Source organism: Dreissena polymorpha, chromosome 14, assembly GCF_020536995.1.
Source record: "Dreissena polymorpha isolate Duluth1 chromosome 14, UMN_Dpol_1.0, whole genome shotgun sequence".
Taxonomy (NCBI): Eukaryota; Metazoa; Mollusca; class Bivalvia; order Myida; family Dreissenidae; genus Dreissena; species Dreissena polymorpha.
Window position 1 is genome coordinate 24,122,074 of NC_068368.1, and position 20,587 is coordinate 24,142,660.

The 20,587-nt window shown below is 32.4% G+C and overlaps 1 protein-coding gene across 2 annotated transcripts in view; it reads left to right on the top strand.

Annotated features, from left to right (window-relative positions):
* Positions 1-20,587, top strand: part of LOC127857512 (uncharacterized) — a 240,138-nt gene that overhangs the window by 167,290 nt on the left and 52,261 nt on the right. Inside the window, exon 1 of one of the 2 annotated variants that reach the window (XM_052393913.1) lies at positions 10,584-10,880. The exons of the other annotated variant lie outside the window; for it this stretch is intronic. The gene's annotated coding sequence lies outside the window, so the exon portion shown is untranslated. Of the gene's footprint in view, positions 1-10,583; positions 10,881-20,587 lie in introns of those variants that run through there. 2 annotated transcript variants of the gene reach the window in all.

Genomic DNA, 20,587 nt, shown 5'->3' on the forward strand with positions numbered 1-20,587 from the left:
CCAATCTGGCATTCGTCTGCAGTTTCACAGATGATGTTTTTTTATTAACAGAACGCTTTGGTGTTTAACCTTATACGAACACATTCATTCAGTTTGTTTTCGCCAGTATGTTGACGCCATTAAATATTGCAGAAAAGAGATCTTGCTTTTGTTATAACGAAGGCTAAGTATTACAAATTTTCTCAGGCTTATAGTGGTTTCAGATGAAGCAGAACAAAGGCAACCATCAAAATCTAACGAGACTTTTTATTTTGTTTACCGAATGCCTTCAAGTACGAGATACCGTAGTATGTATTTTCATATATCGTTAACAGAAATTCTTTATCGCATCATACTTATTATGAGTGTTGATCCTCTGTACCATGAATTATAGTATACAATGTTGTTAAGCGCTTAATAACAATTCGTTGTTTTTTTTGTTGCAAAAAAATATAATATGGGGTATAAACGCATACAACAAGAATTTAACCATTTAATATTTTTTAATTCTCCATAGGTTCATTATCTTATTATATCATTAACATAACGATAATACTAGCACTGACTGAAAATATATTATTATACGTGATTGCATTGAAATGTACATTTAAATCAATGGAAAGTAAACATTTTGTTAAAATATTTGACTATTTGTCCTACAGGTCGTGATTTGACCTTTGAGTTGCTTAAAGCAATCGCATTTGAGTGTAACTGTACATAACCCATGGCGCCAAAGCCGATTAAAATGTTAAATGTGTTTACTTTAAGTCAAGTATTGAACAAATATTCAGTTTTCTTCAGTGTCTCACGAAATATGTAATATTTCATACTCAAGAGATGAGATGCACAATAACGATGATCTAATTTACAAAAAAACAGTTGTTTACAGCAATATAATACACCGGTTGAGTACGCGTTAACACGTCATTTTGTTACCCATAAAACCACATTACCTATTGTAACAGTTTGTTAATAATTCTAAGCGCATTTCTACCAGGGCTGTAATGTGATTAAATTGGTGAACATATTATATTTATGAAATGCACGCGCCGACACTGTATGATCTCTCTTTTTAAACGTTTTGATAGGGAATGAAAACAGTGGTATGTAGTGTTCATATTTGAATTATATACAGATCGAAAAGCATGAGGTGAATATCGGCGAGCTATATTTATTCTGTAGCAATAAAGCGAATACTGGGGATTATAACTTGCTAGAAATAAAATTCCCACGGTCACACCTGATTTTGTTTTATTAAACGTTAAATGATACGTTAATGTCGATATTTAAATAACAAATGATAAAGTAGCAATTATATGAACGTGTTATTAAGGATATATATCAAAATACACAAAATTAAGTTACATATATAACAACTTAGCAGTCCCCAAAAGTGTAACGCTTATCATTAAAGTGCACTATTCTGTATGAAAACGTTATTATAAGACAAAACAGCTGACAGTACTATACTCGTAAAAAAGTTAAATACGTTTCAAACTTAAGTGGTTGATGTAAGGCAGTTCTACGCAACCATACATTTTGGTATTTACTTGAGTCAAAGCTTATGAATAAGTACAATATTTAAGTCTTTTTTTATTTTGAAAATCAATGATTTTTTCAACCAATTTTATTTAAATCTATCGCGTTATAGATTTACCTCAAGGTTATAAACAATTGTAAACTGTCCATGTGTTCTTCAATGGAGTAATTTACGTCAGATTTTCAGACGTGTAAAGAACGATTTTTTTTTCTTTTGGAGATTTGTTGCATGTTATTTCCTTTTTGTTTAGAAAGAAAAGTAAAACACGTGTTTGTTGCTTCTCTGAATGGAATCGTGTATAGGCAAACCTATTAGCTATTGAACTTTATTTGAACAAAGAATTGATTCTGAGAAGAAAATGGACGTATGTAACTGAGATAGTACAAACAAGATTGACCGGGCATTATCTGGAGAGTACCGTGCTAGAATTACACAGAAATTGCAGAATAATATATGCATCAATCATCTGGATATTATTTTGTTTTCGACTACCATTTGTTCACATTAATACTTGACATGATAACAATATATATATATATATATATATATATATATATATATATATATATATATATATATATATATATATATATATATATATTACAGTATTATATTTCATTTATGTCTGTTACAAAAGCTTACTATGCTACAAAGTATATTGTAGCCCTTTCTTCAAAGGTCAGGAATAGATATTCATTTACATGTGACTTAAACTGTTCAAACTCATCTACAGAAGATCACAATTAAAATCATTGACAATACAATGTAGCTGTTATTGTACCCCATGTACAGCCGGAAAGATTTTATTCTTTTTTCGACGAGTTGTCAATGTCCAAATTAACAGCAAAATGTTCTAACAAAGCGACATTTTTGTGTGCATATTACCATGAAACGGAAATTCAATATATGATCCATTTTTGGGGAAATCGATCGAGTTGGGATAATGCATATCTATGCGTGAGGAAAGGTGTTCAGCAATGAAATAAATGTCGTTATCCATGACTTTATAGCTTTTTTCTTAAAGAGTCATCACGGACCCAAATTACGTCATAAATAACGTACCGAGGGGGCTCATCCCACCCCCTCCACTGATGACGGCCCCGGGGCGTCTAAAAACATCCTGTGGAAAGCACTGCGAGTAAGTTGTGATAAACAATACCCGTTAACAATTTGATGCGGTGCCAATCTAGTTTTCAGTGCATGTATATTTCATCGTGTATATTTATAAGCCTGATGTACACCCTTTTTATTACAGCCGCGTTATAGTAACCATTCACTATACATGTATGGAATGTAAAACCCGTGTTTTAAGAAACAGCGCGAAATTATTGTTGTCGTCTGTAATGTCAAGTGCCACGAGTTGGGCTAAAACCTATGGCAACTAGCTTTTTTTTTAAAGCTTGAAACAACTCAATCACATTAAACATAGCATACAAATTGGCGACTGCGGATCAATTAGGCCTTGAAAATGATTCAATTCCGGTTTACAACAAGACATGATGCATTAAAAGTCTGTCATGTCGGCAAAATTGATGCTCAATACTTTAAAGAAAATAAATAAAGTAGTAGATACAAATAACACAACATGTACATAATTCTAGGCTTGTTATTCTCTTTGTGTTTTGTTATTCTGTACACTGGAGTATTATATTGATGTGTACAGCAAAAATACTCGAGTCAAATATAGCTGTGTTCAGCAAACACACTAAAGTATTATATAGCTGCTTACAGCAAATACAATTGAGTCATTCAGCTGTGTACAGAAAACATATTGGAGTCTTATAGCTGTGTAAAGCAAACACACTTGAGTCATATAGCTGTGTACAGCAATCGCAAAGCAAAACAAAAACAACACACGCACGCACGCACGCACGCACGCTCGCACGCACACACGCACGCACACACACACACACTCACACACACACACGCACGCACGCACACACACACACACGCACGCACGCGCGCATACACACACACACGCACGCACACACACACACACACACACAGACACACACACACACACACACACACACACACACACACACACACACACGCACACACACACACACGCACGCACGCGCGCATACACACACACACACACACACACACACACACACACACACACACACACACACACACACACACACACACACACACACACACACACACACACACTGCATTTAACAAAAAGTTATGATAAATGAACGTGTTTGTCTTTTACCTTAGATTAACATGATGAGAGCATGCGTATATATAGTTATTTTCTCGTTATGAGAATCATACTAGACGCTATGTGTGAAGGCAATTTTGAAATATTTTTGAGAAAACAGACAAAAGTGTATAAACAGGTTTATTTTATTTTTAAATAATACTCCAAACAATTTGCTATACAAATGGTGAGGATTTATATTAAACACCAAGCAGCTGTATCAATAATTCTTCTTATTTTTTATATTCAAAACGTATACATGTGAATCACAGCCTGTATTCTGCCGGAGGTTATGAGTAATTTAAAATTGCCTATTAAATGCGATACATGTCTGATATTCAAACATCGGTATAACAGTAATAAAGAAGTTAATGCAAAATGGTCAATCAGAAACAACTCCTGTTTAGTGAATCTATTTAAGTCTCTATAACACTATCTATTTTACTAGACCGCATCTCACGTTGAAATTTCTGCAATTACCATAAGGAACACTGATTTTTAGTTGGTTAAGTTTATTTAACGAACAATTGTACGAAATTTTCGTTGATTTTGAATAGTTATGTAACTTTAAAGATAAATAACTTTATCGAATGCAAACTACGCCCTACAACGTGAATACAGTTAACAACAGAAAATAAATTTTGAGATTTATCTAAATACAACCCAATTCAATTCATTATTAGGATTTATTTATTTGGATATATGTGCGGGAACATTCTTAGATATTCTATTGACTATTGCTAATGGTCTTAATCTGCGTTAGACAGCTTCGCATACAACACATGTGTTACATATTATAGAAATCAAAATGATGCATAATATTGTCAGAAATAAAAGTTGTTCTTTTGTTGTTTTGAAGTGACCGTTCCAAGGTGTTACTCCCTTATGTTTCCATACATCAACATTTGACTGATTCGTATTTGCATTAAACATTCCATGCCAATAACATCTATATTTATTCACATGTTGGTGTATTTTTTTCTTATTTGTTTCCCGTGTTGTCAAGTGGTAACATTTACAATTTGCGTGAATATGTATATGGTAAGTGTACTATGCACACCGATTTCAAGATTCAATGTCAATACATAAAGTGACATGTTATTTTGTTAATTGTAGCACTAACAAATTTCAGCTTTATATGCAGAGTAGCTTTATGGATGCCATCTGATATAAAAATGCATTCAGTTAATACAGTAGAAGCCATTACATACATTTCTATGTTAAGCAGTGTTGAGCACACGCGCAAAAAGGGATTTTGGCATGTGTCATCTATGCAAATATTTGGACAGATTGCTAGCAGATTATGAGTTTATTAGAACTGTAAATTAAACAAATAAAGTTCCTTCTTCGTTGACGCAATTCTAAAGTTTGGTTATTGGTATTTCAATTTAAACCCACAATGTTTGTCATGTAACGTTCACATTTGGTGATCCTAGTTCTATGATTTTGTATTGTTTTCTGTATACCCTTTGTTCTGTTTAGGATTTTGTGTTGATGGTCATGTGTTGATGTTTTAAGTCACTCTTTCTGATTCAAGTCAAGTTGTATGTTATTTCAAGCCGTTATAAGTCACATACAAGGTACAAAATTACCCGGACTTTATATTGCGTCGATATACACGCATCATGAATTGGTAAAAATAGGCTACCATTTTCATAATAAGTTAAAGCCACACACCTGGAAATGAAATACATGTTAATCGATACATATAGATGCAATTTGAAAGTGTGCAAAATTGTCATTAAATCTTTATCCTAGTTAGCAAGTAATTTTATTTTTTTTAATTTTAAATCCGAAAGTAGGATTTCTAAACTTATACGTCCACTTCGACAAACGCGATTATTTTTAAGTTTTAAAGCGCAAAAAAGACGGATTTCTACCTTGTAACCACCATATATATCTAATTGAGATAGACAAAATATGTTTCTTATTTATACTTAAATTTACTATGCAATGTATTCCATTTCAAGGTGTGTGGCTTTATGTTACTCATATGGTGTATTAATTAACTTAAACCAATTGTTATAACCACGTCAGATACATGATTATTACATTTAGTAATAATATATGTTGCTTCAGTTGCTTGAGTGACGAAATATCTTTATACAAAATATATTATGTTTTGTACGTTTTAAAAATGTATCCGGTATTTTGAATAACATTAAATCAAGCGTATTTGTTATTGAACATTCTTCATTATTCAAGCGCTCTTGCTTTTGTCGGAAACGAAACGGAGACATCTAAACGGTCGTACAAGCCCATCGTAAGCTACAATGCCCTAAAATCACGTAAACAGATTTCCTTGCGGTTATTTAAGACATCGAAGAAGTAATTGAGTCATGAAGCATCATTACTTGATATTAACGTTTTCACATAAAAACGGCTTATGATGATATTCAAGGTAAAACCCAGTTATTGTTGTTGTAAATGCGTCAAGTTAATTTTAAGTTTTCAAAAAGAACTTTAATGTTAAAAAGACAATGATTTACAAATTATTAAAACGAATCCATCTAAAATGTTAATTAATACATCAAACAAGATAAAGTTAATTTAATTGAACATGTTGTTACAAAGCTAGCGAAGACAAGTCACTTTACAGAGCATCATAGATAATAAGTCAATTAACATTTAAGTAAAAGCATCAGATATGAAGAGTGTTTGAAATATTTTATAGCACAATATTTTAAACAAATATATAGTTCGTCTTAAAAAAGAAATCTAAGCAGTTCATTATTATCATCATCATGTTAACATACCAAAAAGGCTTTTTGATATTGATTAAGACCATGAAGGTGACACAACACATGTACATGATTGGAAGGGATATTTATCACAGGAAGGGTTCCCACGTAAAAAACGTTATTCGCAATGCTCTGCAATTGATAAAAACCAAATGCCATTGTTGTTGTATACATCTTACAATCTTATGTTTTTTTGCAAATATTATGTTTTTCAAAAAGATTATGCACGAAAAACTTATCAGGAGGAATTCATATGCTCAAAAACAGACACCAAGTACTGGTTTCACGAGTTGCTCAATAAGTGATATGCCTTCGTGGAAAGACAGTTCTCAACTAAACACCAATATAAAGTCCGTATTAAAATGCACAAGCTATGCGTTTCGTTTTTGTTTACCTTAACTCACAAATTCTACAACAGTAATATAAACATTATTTACCCGTAAAAAAGCATTGTCGACAATCTAACAATTTTACCAAAGTAACTGAGCCCACACGATATAATATAGGGTAATAAATCTATATTTTTTATCACAGAGTACGAAGAACCGTAATTAGAAGCCTTGGACCTAATAATCCTTTGTTGATGTAAGCAAATATATGCTACATTGTTTAAAATGAAGCCAAATGTCGAGAATGTTGAACTTTAATGGTTATAAGACCTTCTGGGTTGGCATTCGATGTAAGTGACTAGCAAAGTGTGAGACGTGTTTAACTTTAAACATAAGTTTACATTCAATAAAATTTAGTGAACATGTACATGTAATTCATATAGACTATTTTTGTTATTATTTCATACACATCTTTCAAGTGCACTTAATCCGTTCAGATTCAAATTTAGTGCACCGTACATGTACATAGAGAATACTAGGTTAGTGTTGAATACAGAGAAGTTTATGTTGCGAGGCTTAGAACGCCGGAAGCGCGAGCCTTGGCGAGCGCTTTCGGTGTTCGAGCCGAGCAACATAAACTTCTCTGTATTCAACGCTAATCCTAGTATTCTATTTATCCCATTTGATTTTTTCAACGTGACATTCAACATAAATAGATCTAATAACCTTAAAAATAATTTTAATTCAGTCATAAAAGCGCTTAAAATCTAACACATGTAACCATGCGTAGTGATATAGGCCTACATGTATTTGTTCTGGTACGCAAAATAGTCTTTAAAAAATTCACACACAAACTGTAAAACAAGTAAAAATATCACCATATGCCTACATTCAATTTTACGCAGTATGCACATTTTAACACATTACGACCGCGAAAAGAAGATTTTACTTTACTATAATTCATTTTATTTTCGAAAGAAAATGATCAATATCCAATATGGCGGCGATTGCTCCTGACAAAATGCTGTCGATGTCAACATACATGTACACCATCGACGATCTAATTCTGGCTACCATAACTTTAAATGTCGCTTTTTATGATTTTTGACTGGCGCGACTTTGTACAGGTTGTCAATACTAAATAAAATGTACGCTGAATTTTCTTTAGCTATCGAAGACCTTGACAATTTTGACGAGTAAACAGACAATTGCAGCGACTGACACTTTATTTGACAAAATATACAGGGCAATACGTTTTCCGACTTCGGACGACGAATTTAAGGACGCGCAGAACGTGTTTTTTATATAATGTTATGGGTATGCCGTGTGTGATCCGATGCATCAATGGCGCCCATGTTAAAATCATTTCCCCGAGAACAGGGAACGACAAAAGTACAAACAAAAATCAAAACACGTAAGAACTAGTATCTTACCTTTAATTATCCTTTTAAATCCATCTAATAATCCATTTAACTCAATAATTGACGATTTGGCATCTAGGGTCTTTAATAATTATTTTAGCATAGTTAAATAAAGACCCTTATGCCATTCTATCACTTTATTCAAATGAGTTTATGAACGCGATAAACTTTCTTCTTCGTCACACGCTACGTCATGTACTCTAATTACTGCTGTTCAAATGAACCGGAGCAGTTTATCTAATAATAGCCGTTGGTAAACTCGGTTGCATTTGCAGATTTCTGCATACAAAAATAATTATGTTAAAACTTGCACAATGTTTTATTTATTTATGGTAAATGCCCTTATTGTACGAGAAAATAATTTAATATATAAATACACAAAGAATGGAAAACATTCCAGTACACAACAGATAAATGAGTTGAAAATACCCGTGTACAAAATGGGACGTTCCCAATTCCAGTGTGGTGCTATTTTTACCATCTTATACTTTACACAGCTCTATGCCTAACATGAATTCAATAGGAGAGCAAACATAGCAGATTATTCATGAACTGTGCGATATGTGTATGGCTTGTTGTACATTCTTAATATTTAAGTTAAATGTCAACAGTATATGCTTTGGTTATAAACAATGCACATTGCACGAAATAAGGAAAATGTGATCAATTGACAATTCAGATATGTCGACATACAGTTCATGTAGAAAACATGTGAAATAAGTCGCGTTTATAATAAATCGTCAAAAAATGGGGAAAACGACGCAAAAAGTATGTCATTTTATGACGCCATCAATCAGCTGATTCATTATACGGATGGCGAAAAATTATGTCATATGACTAGATTTAAAGGTTGAAGGTCGTATAATTTTGAAGCTTAAGTTTTGTCGACTTTGTTTCTTATGAAAAATCATTCAGTGGTAAAGTAAATATAAATAAAAAAATAACAAAACAAAAATCGTGTAATTTTATATTTTATTTCAACATTTCTTTTGGCGAATATGTAATATATATATTTTTCTGCAAAATATGCACATTTTCTTCTAATGGGTGACCTTAAAATTCGATCAATGAACCAAACAATATCGACCTAATTTACGCGCATATCGCGTGACGTCATTTAAAAAGTAGTCCGTACACGCGACAGGTATATTCCACAGTGTTGAATACAAGCAAGTATATTCCACAACGTGTTATACCGTCAATGTCGCGGTGAAAATGGGATAAATGTATGTATTTCATAACACTAGTCAGAAACAATTTTTTGAACTACTACTTTCTGAATTATCATTTAAATTGGCATTTAATAGAATGTTAAAAGAGAGTCTAGTGTGAGTGTAGCTCTAATGTGCTTAGATAAGCATACTATCTCCTGTAACATGCTATAGAAGACCTCTCAATTTATAGTCAGACCAATGTATTTGCATCAATAAGGTTAGCTATTATCAAATATTCCAAAAGCATATATTCTTCCATCACATTACAATACATGTCGTTGATGCATTTTTATTTACGCCATTTAAGCTGTGTAAGTAGATCTTTTATATATATTTCAACTGAATGAAATGGTCTCAAAGTAGGATTCAGAAATACTATGGTTGTTTATGTTTTCATAACATCATTTTCATCCAAGTTGAAAATTGTCGCTTAATGTTGGCAAGCAAAATTACAATTTCGAATCAGGAAACATTCGTATTTATTTGTTTGGTTATTCAAGCCTTCTAATAATTACTTTTAACGATTTCATTATTTACTGTAATTGCAACTTTCATAGTTACTGATCGCAAACAAATGTGCTTCCCACTCACTTTATTTTCAAGCAATGTAAATAAAAGCTGCATCTTCATGTAGTGATGATTGTATCAGCATATAAATATGACACTTCCTATTAGTTAAAAAAAAGCAGACCATTTGATTATGTGAACTCATTTAACGTAATCAGCATGCAATTATAATGCCTTAACTTAATTCTTATTTTTTCAGACATCATTTAATATGTGACCTACGATAGAAATAAAACGGATTATACCCATTTTCTTTTTCGATTCGTGTTTTATCGATTTTTAATAAGTGCATATTTATAGTATTTTATGTCCCTCTTCAAAAGTGTTATGTGTCAAGTTGCACTTGCGTGTTTGCAATGGTCAAACATTAAAAGCGTTTGATGTGACCAACAAAGAAATTCATACGTCAATTGTAACATTGCCGCTGTTGACACTCCCACAGACAACCCTAGCTATCATCATGAATCGCAAATTACATAGATTATAACTGAACAAACAAAGATCCGATCGATTGCAAACACAATATTGTTGACTTAAGTAGCGCTTGTCCGTGGCATTCTATCAATTCATCAATTGAAACCCCGTTCTAACGTTGCACATAAGATTTTAACACTTATATTACATTATATTATGTTTGCAAGTAGCTTGACCATCAAAATATCATATTACTATTGGATTTGAAAGTGTATATCCAAAGTTCTTCTATTTAATTCGTTCATTCTGAAATTGGTATTGGAAATATGAACTCTGTGGTGGAAATAGAACTAAAGATTTCTGTAAAGTGACTACATATTGTTCAGCTGTGTTCGTTTACTATCGAGTGTAATAGATTGTATTGTGATTTATTTTAATACTGGATCTATTGACATCATCAAACCTGGTAAGTTATCTATCAACTCAAATTACACATTTGTAAATGTATTGAGACGAAAGATTATGAATCTTGGATTAATATTCTTGTGTTGAAAAAAAATATAATATTTAATCACATAAACACAGTATCAGCTTATTTTTTATTTACGTATAAGAAGGTAAGAATTGAATTGTAATAAAATAAAATCAAATTATTTTGTTTGTATATGCGGTTAATGGTTAAATTCAAGATATGTGTACTCCCGAAAGATGCTGCGATAAAAAGGGACATAAATCACATGATTTTTTCAATTCAGCCCATACACAAAAGCAAAGAAACACGAATTTCTTGCAAACAATAATAATATTTTTAAAATACTACAGTTTTGGGTCATGTATTTGTATGATGTATTTGTTTATTATATTGTAAATATTCAGAGTCTGATACAACGGAAATACTTTTTTCCGAATAGTGTGTGGTTTTAATCACCGACAAATGTAATGTTAGCTTCAAGAAAACTTACCTCAATGAAGAATATTAATATGAGTGTTCGCTTTATGTCAAAGCATACAAATCTACCACAATATTGTTTGACAAAATGTATAATTAGTTAATCTTTATTTGTGGTTACTTACGCGCGAAGCCGATACAATGTTACTTTGACTTTATAAATCCGCATATGCCCGTCACCGTTTTAATTAAAACAGATCATTGTATCGCCTACTTGACCATGTATGAAGTCAAAAATGCTTATGTGCAGCTCCTGAACGACATTTATTATATAACTAACGATAGACACGCAAGTTCTTATAGACGTGTGACTGTTTGCAAGACAGACAGCTGGGGAAAGCAGCAGCAAGAACTAAAACAAAATCAACAGCGTCTAATACTTCTTCTACATCATCAACAACAGAAACAACAACACTTACTATAACTATAACAGCTGCTTCTACTACAATTACTACTTCCACTAATACGTCTACTACTTCTGCGGCGTTAAATACAGCAATGAATGCATGACAAAAAGAATCATTACATAATTATTGAAGAAGAAATATGTAATATACAATGTATATTTATCTAAAGTAATTTTTTTACATTAACTAACCAAACTGATTGTGTAAAATTGTACGGCTTAGATTTGTTTTAGTGTTACTTGAATGCGATATAAATTTCATTTCTATGGCATTTTACCATGCAAGTTAGATGCAATTGTTAAATCAAAGCGCTGAAGGCACCGAAGTTCTTCGCTATTGCATAATCTTAGACGCAACTCAGTTTTCAAAATTATGTGATAGCTTTTTATATCGCAAGTTTGAAATAACCACAACCCATTCAAATTTAAAAAGAGTTTGTCTTTAAGCACATTTCGAGATGTGTGTGCACTGTTTATCCTCATATTTATGTTATAGAGATAACTTAGAGAAAATAACAACAATATGTCTCTTTTTTCGCATTTGGCTGCTGCATTGGCAATTATCTTTAGAATTTTGGTTGCCTTTCTAAAAATAACAAGCCTAGAATCATGTACATGTTATCTTATGTGTATCTATTACTTTATTTATTTTCTGTACATTATTGAGCAACAATTTTGCCGATATGAAATACTTTTAATGTATCATGTCTTGTTGTGAGCCGGAATTGAATCATTTCCGAGGCCTAATTGATCCACAGTCGCAAATTTGTATTCTATGTTTAATTGGATTGAGTTGTTCAAGCTTTGACAAGATGCCCTGCTTTTGAACCCAACTGTAACCAACTTTTGAAATTGAGTTTCCTGTGCTTAAATATATTGGCCCCAGGCTAACAGGCAACCACTAAACCGGAAAGTTAATCATGATGTAGGATCTTACAGTGTATTGAACTCATTCAATTTGCAAGTCTAAAGGCATTAAAGGGATCTTTTCACGTTTTCGTAAATTAACAAAATTAAACGATTCAATAATTTTGGAGAGTTCTGTTGTTGCCGTAATTTTTTTTCATACTACGAGGATCGCTTTTATAAAGTATAAAAAACATCTCTTATAGTATGAGCACGGATGGCCGAGTGGTCTAAACGATAGACTTTTGTTGCATGGGTCAGTGGTTTGAGCCCAGTTGAGGGTAACTTTTTTTGTTTCTTAAATTCTATTCTTGTTTTTTTATGGAGCTTTTCAAATCCAATGTTAACATTTATCAATATTAATCATTAAATGACAAACTGTGAAAAGTTCCCTTTTAGATGTTTACTAAAAATGCAACAAGGTAAAAATTTAGAACTCATTTGTTGTTTTATTTTATTAAGTCGTGATTTGCCTTGTCAGGGAGGTTACTTTGAAGTTATTATCAATTTTATCCTTTTTTTCAAATCATTAATAGAAAAGATAATTTAAGCTTAATTTTAGGAAAAAAAAGTGCTTAATGTAAATGCATTAATTGTCATCCCAGTACCAGAGACTCTCTTTAAACGAAAAACACCATAAAATCAAAAAGTGTCCTCCCTGATTAGCTTGTGTGCATTGCACAGGCTAATCAGTGTGCACAGGCTTTTCTGGGACACAACTTATTTGACATGCATTGAGCCCCGTTTTCTCTGAAAGCAGCCAATATGTACAGGTTTCAATGGCAAAATTGCCAATGTAATCCCACAAGCTGTTAAACACTATTGATTACATACGCACACTGCTGTCTGCTGCTATCTGCAGTGTACCAGTGGTAGAGTATAAACAGGAAGATGTGGTTTTCGTTCCTAGCGTAGTTAACAGCAGACTGACTTGCAAAACACCCTCATAACCTTAGTCCTTCGCAAGCGAAAAACTAAAAATGTTAAACGCCCGTTCGATACCATTTATGTTATTTATGTATTGATTCTGTTCTACATGGGACCAGGGACATTCCCATAATAGTAAGAGTAAAACGACAATATGAACATTTAATTCAAACGAGGGAACTAAAGATGAAAATAAAACATGTTACCACTTATTTGTTAGTGGTGTTTATAAATAAATTCCACGCATGTTTTACAAACAATCCTAGTCAAACCAAAAGGTACATTTTGCCATCTACTTGAATGTTAGATAGCGTCTCGTTAATATTACAAATGCAAATATAAGCTTTCTTACATTTATCCACTCATCTATAACTAATATGCGTATTGCTTAAACTGAATGAAAGTTCTATAAAGTTTAATGCATTTCTTTTTCCCACGTTGAAAGGGACCGTCAACCACGAATTACGAAAAAATAATAGTTAAAAAATACAGTATTTTTTTCAATTATTAGTTTATATTGATTAAAATGTCTCGACTGGTATATTACATTACCAGAAAAAAAGTTCTTTTTTTCAGTATATTCGGTAATAAAATTTCGCGAGGCACTTTCGATTTCACATCGCGAAAAAGATGACATAGCGATATACACACTATAAATAACGCAAGTAGACTGATCATTTTATATATAAAATACATTGTATATACAATTCACTACGCATGCACAATTTTCATTCATTGGTTTACCACGTGACAAGGATGATCAATCTACTGGTGTTATTTATAGTTAACTTGTAGTAACCTGGTAGACATATCCCGTAAAATGTATTACCAAATATACTGAAAATATGAAAATTTAATATTTTTTTTTCAAGTAATGTAATATACCAGTCGTGATATTTTAATAAATATAAACTAATAATTGTAAAAATATACGATATTTTACAACTTTTCTTTTCTTCGTCGTCGTGGTTGACGATCCCTTTAATGTAAAAATAAACCGCAATATTGGTTTACATAACAATGCAGTATTCAACAAATGTTAACTTAACGTCAATAAAACATGAATATTAATGGGTTTAAAACAGTTACTCCTTATTTATTTTGTGTCGCTTAGCTGTTTTTATAAGCTTTTTTTTATTAAAATGCTACTCTTTAAATTCTGCAAAGTGTAGTCCTAATTAAAATTAGTACTTCTTGAATGAAAGCACTTTTGCTAGATCCATTATTGTTGCAAGACATTTTTGTAAGTCATTAATGTTCTGCAGTGACCAAATTACATGTGTTTGTGCATCATCCATGTAAGTTTCTTATTATTAGTGTGTCCAACATGGAATTAGCTTGCACAGATCCTCAGAGATGTATGGCATCATATATCTGATCACATTTTCTTACTATTTAAATTTCGCCAAATGGCTTATTTACTGTGTGTTTTATTTATGCTGTAGTGACAAAATAAAGGTATGTGTTAAAGAATTGTATGTAACTTTGAACATTTAACTGAGTTGTGAATGTAATTCCAATAAAGGTATTCAAATTGTTGTGATAATTATTGTATTAATTGAAGTGTACAAGTATTGCACATATAATGCAATGAAATACTATACATCACGTAGATCGATAAAGAACGTTAATGTATTAACACCTATTATTTGTTCGTGTTAAACCTAGAAGAAATGTTTATTTACCTAATTGGGAGGCTTGTTCGTGTCATTCATAACAAATTGATGCATCGCTTATGAAGAGTTGTGGGTTGATACCGCAAATATAAAGTATTGCATTGTTTCTGTTATGTATTTATTGATTCTGATTATGATTATTATCGTCTTCTCATTTATATTAATTATGGTTATTATCGTCTTCTCATTTATATTATCCAATCAGCTGGCTTCATTCCCACAACACGACCGCACAATATTTACTCGTTTCTGCTTTCGAATATCGAATGTCATTTTATGTATCATTATGACTATTACCATCCGAAAAGTTCACTCGGATGCGTTATATTTTGCATTATGATGACACATGACAAGGAAAACGATATAAAACATCAACATATCAGCCATATTAACTTAACATTGCATTTTATATACTATTAGATATTTCGCATCAATGTTAGCCCAAAGATCTAAGCACACGTTCGAAAGCTTTATGTTGTGTAGTTTATGGTTTCTCTTACAACGGACTCAAAGTTCGATGCAGTGTAACAACGAGTACATATTACGTAATTTTGAATCATATAGGTTATTTAATATGCTTATAAACCTAACATGTATATGTTTTTAATATGCTTTTTTTTGTTACAACATTCATATAAAGTACAGAACGCAATATTGCTAATAGATTGACCTGTTTCTTTGACGCAGGCATTATCTGTGTATGCTGAAAAAAAATTTCTGGCATTTTAGTTGTTTGCGCTAGGCTAATGTTAAGACCAAGTTTTGCAAGTCAGTCTGCTCTTAACTACGCTAAGAACGATAACAACCGCATCTGACTGTTTATACTTCACCACTGGTCACTGCAGCCAGCGAATGTGTGTATGTTATCAATAGTGTTTAACAGCTTTTGCGACGACATTGGCTAGATTGTCATTGCAAATATGTACATATTGGCTGAGTTCAGGTAAAACGGGCTTAATGCATGTCAAAACAGTGGTGTCATGTGCACACTGATTAGCCAGTACAGTGCGCACAAGCTAATCAAGGACGGCACTTTATGAGTTTATGGTGTGTTTTCGTTTAAAGAAAGTCTCTGGTACTGGGATGACAATTAATGCATTTGCATTAAGACCTGTTTTCCCAATATGACTCTTAAATTATCTGTTCTATAAATGATTTGAAAAAAAGAGTGATACGTACTGCAAAGTAACATCGCTGACGAGGCAAATAAACAAAACTGCTTTTGAATCAAATAAACAACCAATGAGTTCTAATTTTTTACCTTGTGGCATTTTTAAGTAAACATGTAAAAGGGACCTTTTCACAGTTTGTCATTAAATGCTTAATAATGATAAATGTTAACATTGGATCTTAAAAGCTCCATTAAAATAAAAAATAATACAATTAAAGAAACAAAAAAGTGACCCTCAACTGGACTCGAATCACTGACCCCTTGAATAAAAGTCTATCGTTTAGACCACTCGGCCATCCGTGCTCATACAATGAAATATGTATTTTATACTTTATATAAGCAATCCTCGTAGTATGAAAAAATATAACAACAACAAAATAACTCTCCAAATTAGAAAATCGTTAATTTTGTTAATTTACCAAAACGTGAAAATGTCCCTTTAAGGTCTTTAGACTTGCAAATTGAATGAGTTCAAAACACTGTCATATCTTACATCATGAACTAACAGGTTTAGTGGTTGCCTGTTAGCATGGGGCCAGTAGATTCAAGCCCAGGAAACTCAATTTCAAAAGTTGGTTACAGTTGGGCTAAAAACCAGATCAACTAGCTTTTTCAAAGCCTGAAACAACTCAATCCAATTAAACATAGAATACGAATTGGCGACTGTTAATCAATGAGGCCTAGGAAATGACTCAATTCCGGCTCACAACAAGACATGATGCATTTAAAGTCTGTCATATCGGTAAAATTGTTGCTCAATAATTTAAAAAATAATAAAGTATTAGAAACAAAAAAGACAACATATACATGATTTTACGCTTGTTATTCTTTATCAATGCAACCAAAATTATTGTTGTTATTGTGCCTAAGTTATCTCTATAACATAAATATGAGGATAAACAGTGCACCCACATCTCGACCTGTGCTTTAAGACACACTCTTTATAAATTTGAATGGGTTGTGTTCATTTCAAACTTGCGATACAAAAAACTATTACATAATTGAGTTGCGTATAAGATTATGCAATAAGGATCAACTTCAGTGCCTTCGGCGCTTTGATCTCTCGTACATGCTGGTAAATCGACACCGCGATATCTTACAATCTGGCATGTGACATTAACGGGGACATGACAGTTTTGGCATTCGAGATATGCGTTCGTTCCTGAAGTTTCGAGCACAGAATTAATCAAAACTAAAAAGCAACGTTGTCGCTATGTTGACATTCAAAATATTTTCAGAGAAACGAAAATATTGATCAGTCTTAGCTCGATCACTTGTTCGCGTCACTCTTTACATCAACCTTTTAAAGAATGATTTGAAAACGAGAACATTATTGTAATGATTTGTTAATGATAACACTTCGCATAAAACAATCACAATCTTATATAACATCATGTTTAACTTTTCAGTTTTAATTTGCGTCTTTCAGCAGCTCTCTTTAGGTTTCATTTGCGTATTCAGTTTTGCGCAGCGCATTTCGCCTAATTCAAATTATACAATCATTCGAAATGCAAAACATGTGTATAAACAATTCAAATAGCTACATGCAAAATGATTAGTAATTTTTATGTGATGTCCTAGAATCCGTGGTGCTGGATTCATCGTTCAAAATATATCCAATTCTTTTAGAATAATGTTGAGTGTCACATTATGCGGAATGCACGTGGGATGACGTTGTCTTAAATGGGTTGTGTAGTCTATTGAAAATATGTATCACATTCAGACGCTATTGTGAGGCCTGTGCAATCCCAGAGGTCAGCGTTTGTTTGATTTTGCAATATCTTTTCTGACTCAGTAATACAAATCACTGAATCATCCAGACATATTTGTGTTAACTGATGACCAGCCCATGTATTAAAATGAAAGCATTTTTGGATTTACATTATCGCAAATATTTCGACAGGTTATTAAAAATCTGTAAGAATCAATTTATTAAATGTAAGATTTAATGAGATCAACATATTCTGCCAGCATTACAGTGTATTCTTTGATGCAGTATGTTTCATAATAGAACATCTGCAATTTGTTGTCTGGAGTATGCGTGTTAAACAATATTCTTGTTTTTTATATGCGTCCGGGATAATTATCTATAAATGCAGGAGTAATAACGTTGCCAATATTCAAGAAAAATGTGGGTGTCCTTGGAACTCTTTAGTGTGCTTGGAACAATTTCGCGATTTGAATATAAATAAAAAGAACGTCTGCAGTTTATGGCATATTGGATATTGTCTGAAGTGCTGGGCTTAACACACTGATCGTTTGAATGGGTTTACGGGATCGATATTAAGTTCAAAGCAATTAAATTGTCCACATTGTAATGTTGTTGTAGAAATTATAAAATAAATACTTTTGATAACTCTGAACAATTTAATACTACCGCTAACTCAGTTTCCATTTTTGGTGTTGTCTAATTTTAGTGTGAACGCAAAGGTAATTGTCGAACCTTAACGAGCAACAGACAAAATTTTAACTCTAGATGTTTTCTTGTAACATAGATTCCATGTGAATTTCCCGCGACGATATCCGAACTTTTACGAGCGAACGCGAGATTGACTTCGGGCAGTTCGGGAGAACTACGTCGTGCTTCCGACGCTGCCCGAAGCAAATCTCGTGCTTGCTCGTAAATGTTCGGATATCGTCGCGGAAAATTCACATCGAATATATTTTGCCACAAAAAAAACGAGCATTTTGTATCTCGTTAAATCTATGTTACCAAACCTCATCTAGCGTTGAAGTTTCGGCTCTTACTATAAGGAACACTGATTGTTTAATTGTTAACTTTATTACCCGAAATAGTTTACGAAATATTTGTGGATTTTTAGTATCTATGTGGTTTATACTAAGACACAATTATCATTCTTATGACAGGGCCTTCTCTGGTAATAAGGACCTTACAGGAGTATGTGATTTACGAAATGACTGCTTTTCAAGAGATTTACCACTCTCAGCGCTATAAATGGAAAAAATGTATGCAATTTATTATTACACGCAGAAACTTGCCGCGATTGTATTGTATACGGTACGCGTGTCATTTATTTCATAATGGTACTAGGATATGAAATAAATATGTACAGTCAGGCCTTGCAATCTAACAATATAAAAATAAATTAGTTAAAATAATATTGATTAGTTCAAAGTATTTATATTCTTTCTTAGCATAATATATGTCGTTGATGGTCATATATTTTACTTTAAAGAACAGTGTAAGAATGAACAATGAATAGGTCTTAAACTCGTAATCAAAATCAATACCTTTTTTGTTTAAATGACTTTGTTTATATTGCTTCGTCATTACACCCTTTTGAAATCGCACACGGCAACTTTATATTATCATAACAGCTTGACGGAATTGCTCGCTTTAAATAACTTAACCCTCTAAATAACTTGCCAGGTTAATGTGGTTCTTATAACTATCCATTATTGACTATAATGGCTGCATTCATCGTCTCTGATTACATGTATTTATAATTATGTGTTATAATTATACGATTTCTTTCACTTGCATTTATTTACAAAGAAAGAATACAATAATTTAGATAGATGATGTAAAATCTAATAACGAACATTTTAGGGCTTTTTCCAGCCATTTTGGGAAAATGAGTCTGGTCCAATTAGGATTTTTTTAATCGATACAATTGCGTGTACTGTACATGTACTGTCTAATTTTATGCAATTCATCTACATAATGATCAGATTCGTCAGAAAAGTCCATAATTTAACATAAAAGTATTGATGTAATAGCAATGCAGTTGATCGTATTGGCTTAAATAATGCTGTTAAAAAATAGCGGATGTACAGCTCTGACGTCACAGCAAGGGAGGTAAGTCAGTCCAACTTTTAGAAAACGAATGCGTTATTGGAAGATTTACCTGGTGATTTATGGCATAAGGCGTAACGCTTAATTGTTGCAAATATTTTTATTCCGCATCTCAAACAATTATTTTTAATATTATAAAGTTTCCAAAAGTGTTAAAATTGACCTTTAATAAGCAGACTACAAGAGTGCTTAAAATTCATGACATTAAATAACCAACGCACATCGCCGTATGGTCCATTACTCATTAAGCATACAGTTCTAGCATACTGCACGTTTTGATATCATAAGCCACAATTTCATTTATATGAGATACGATTGTTT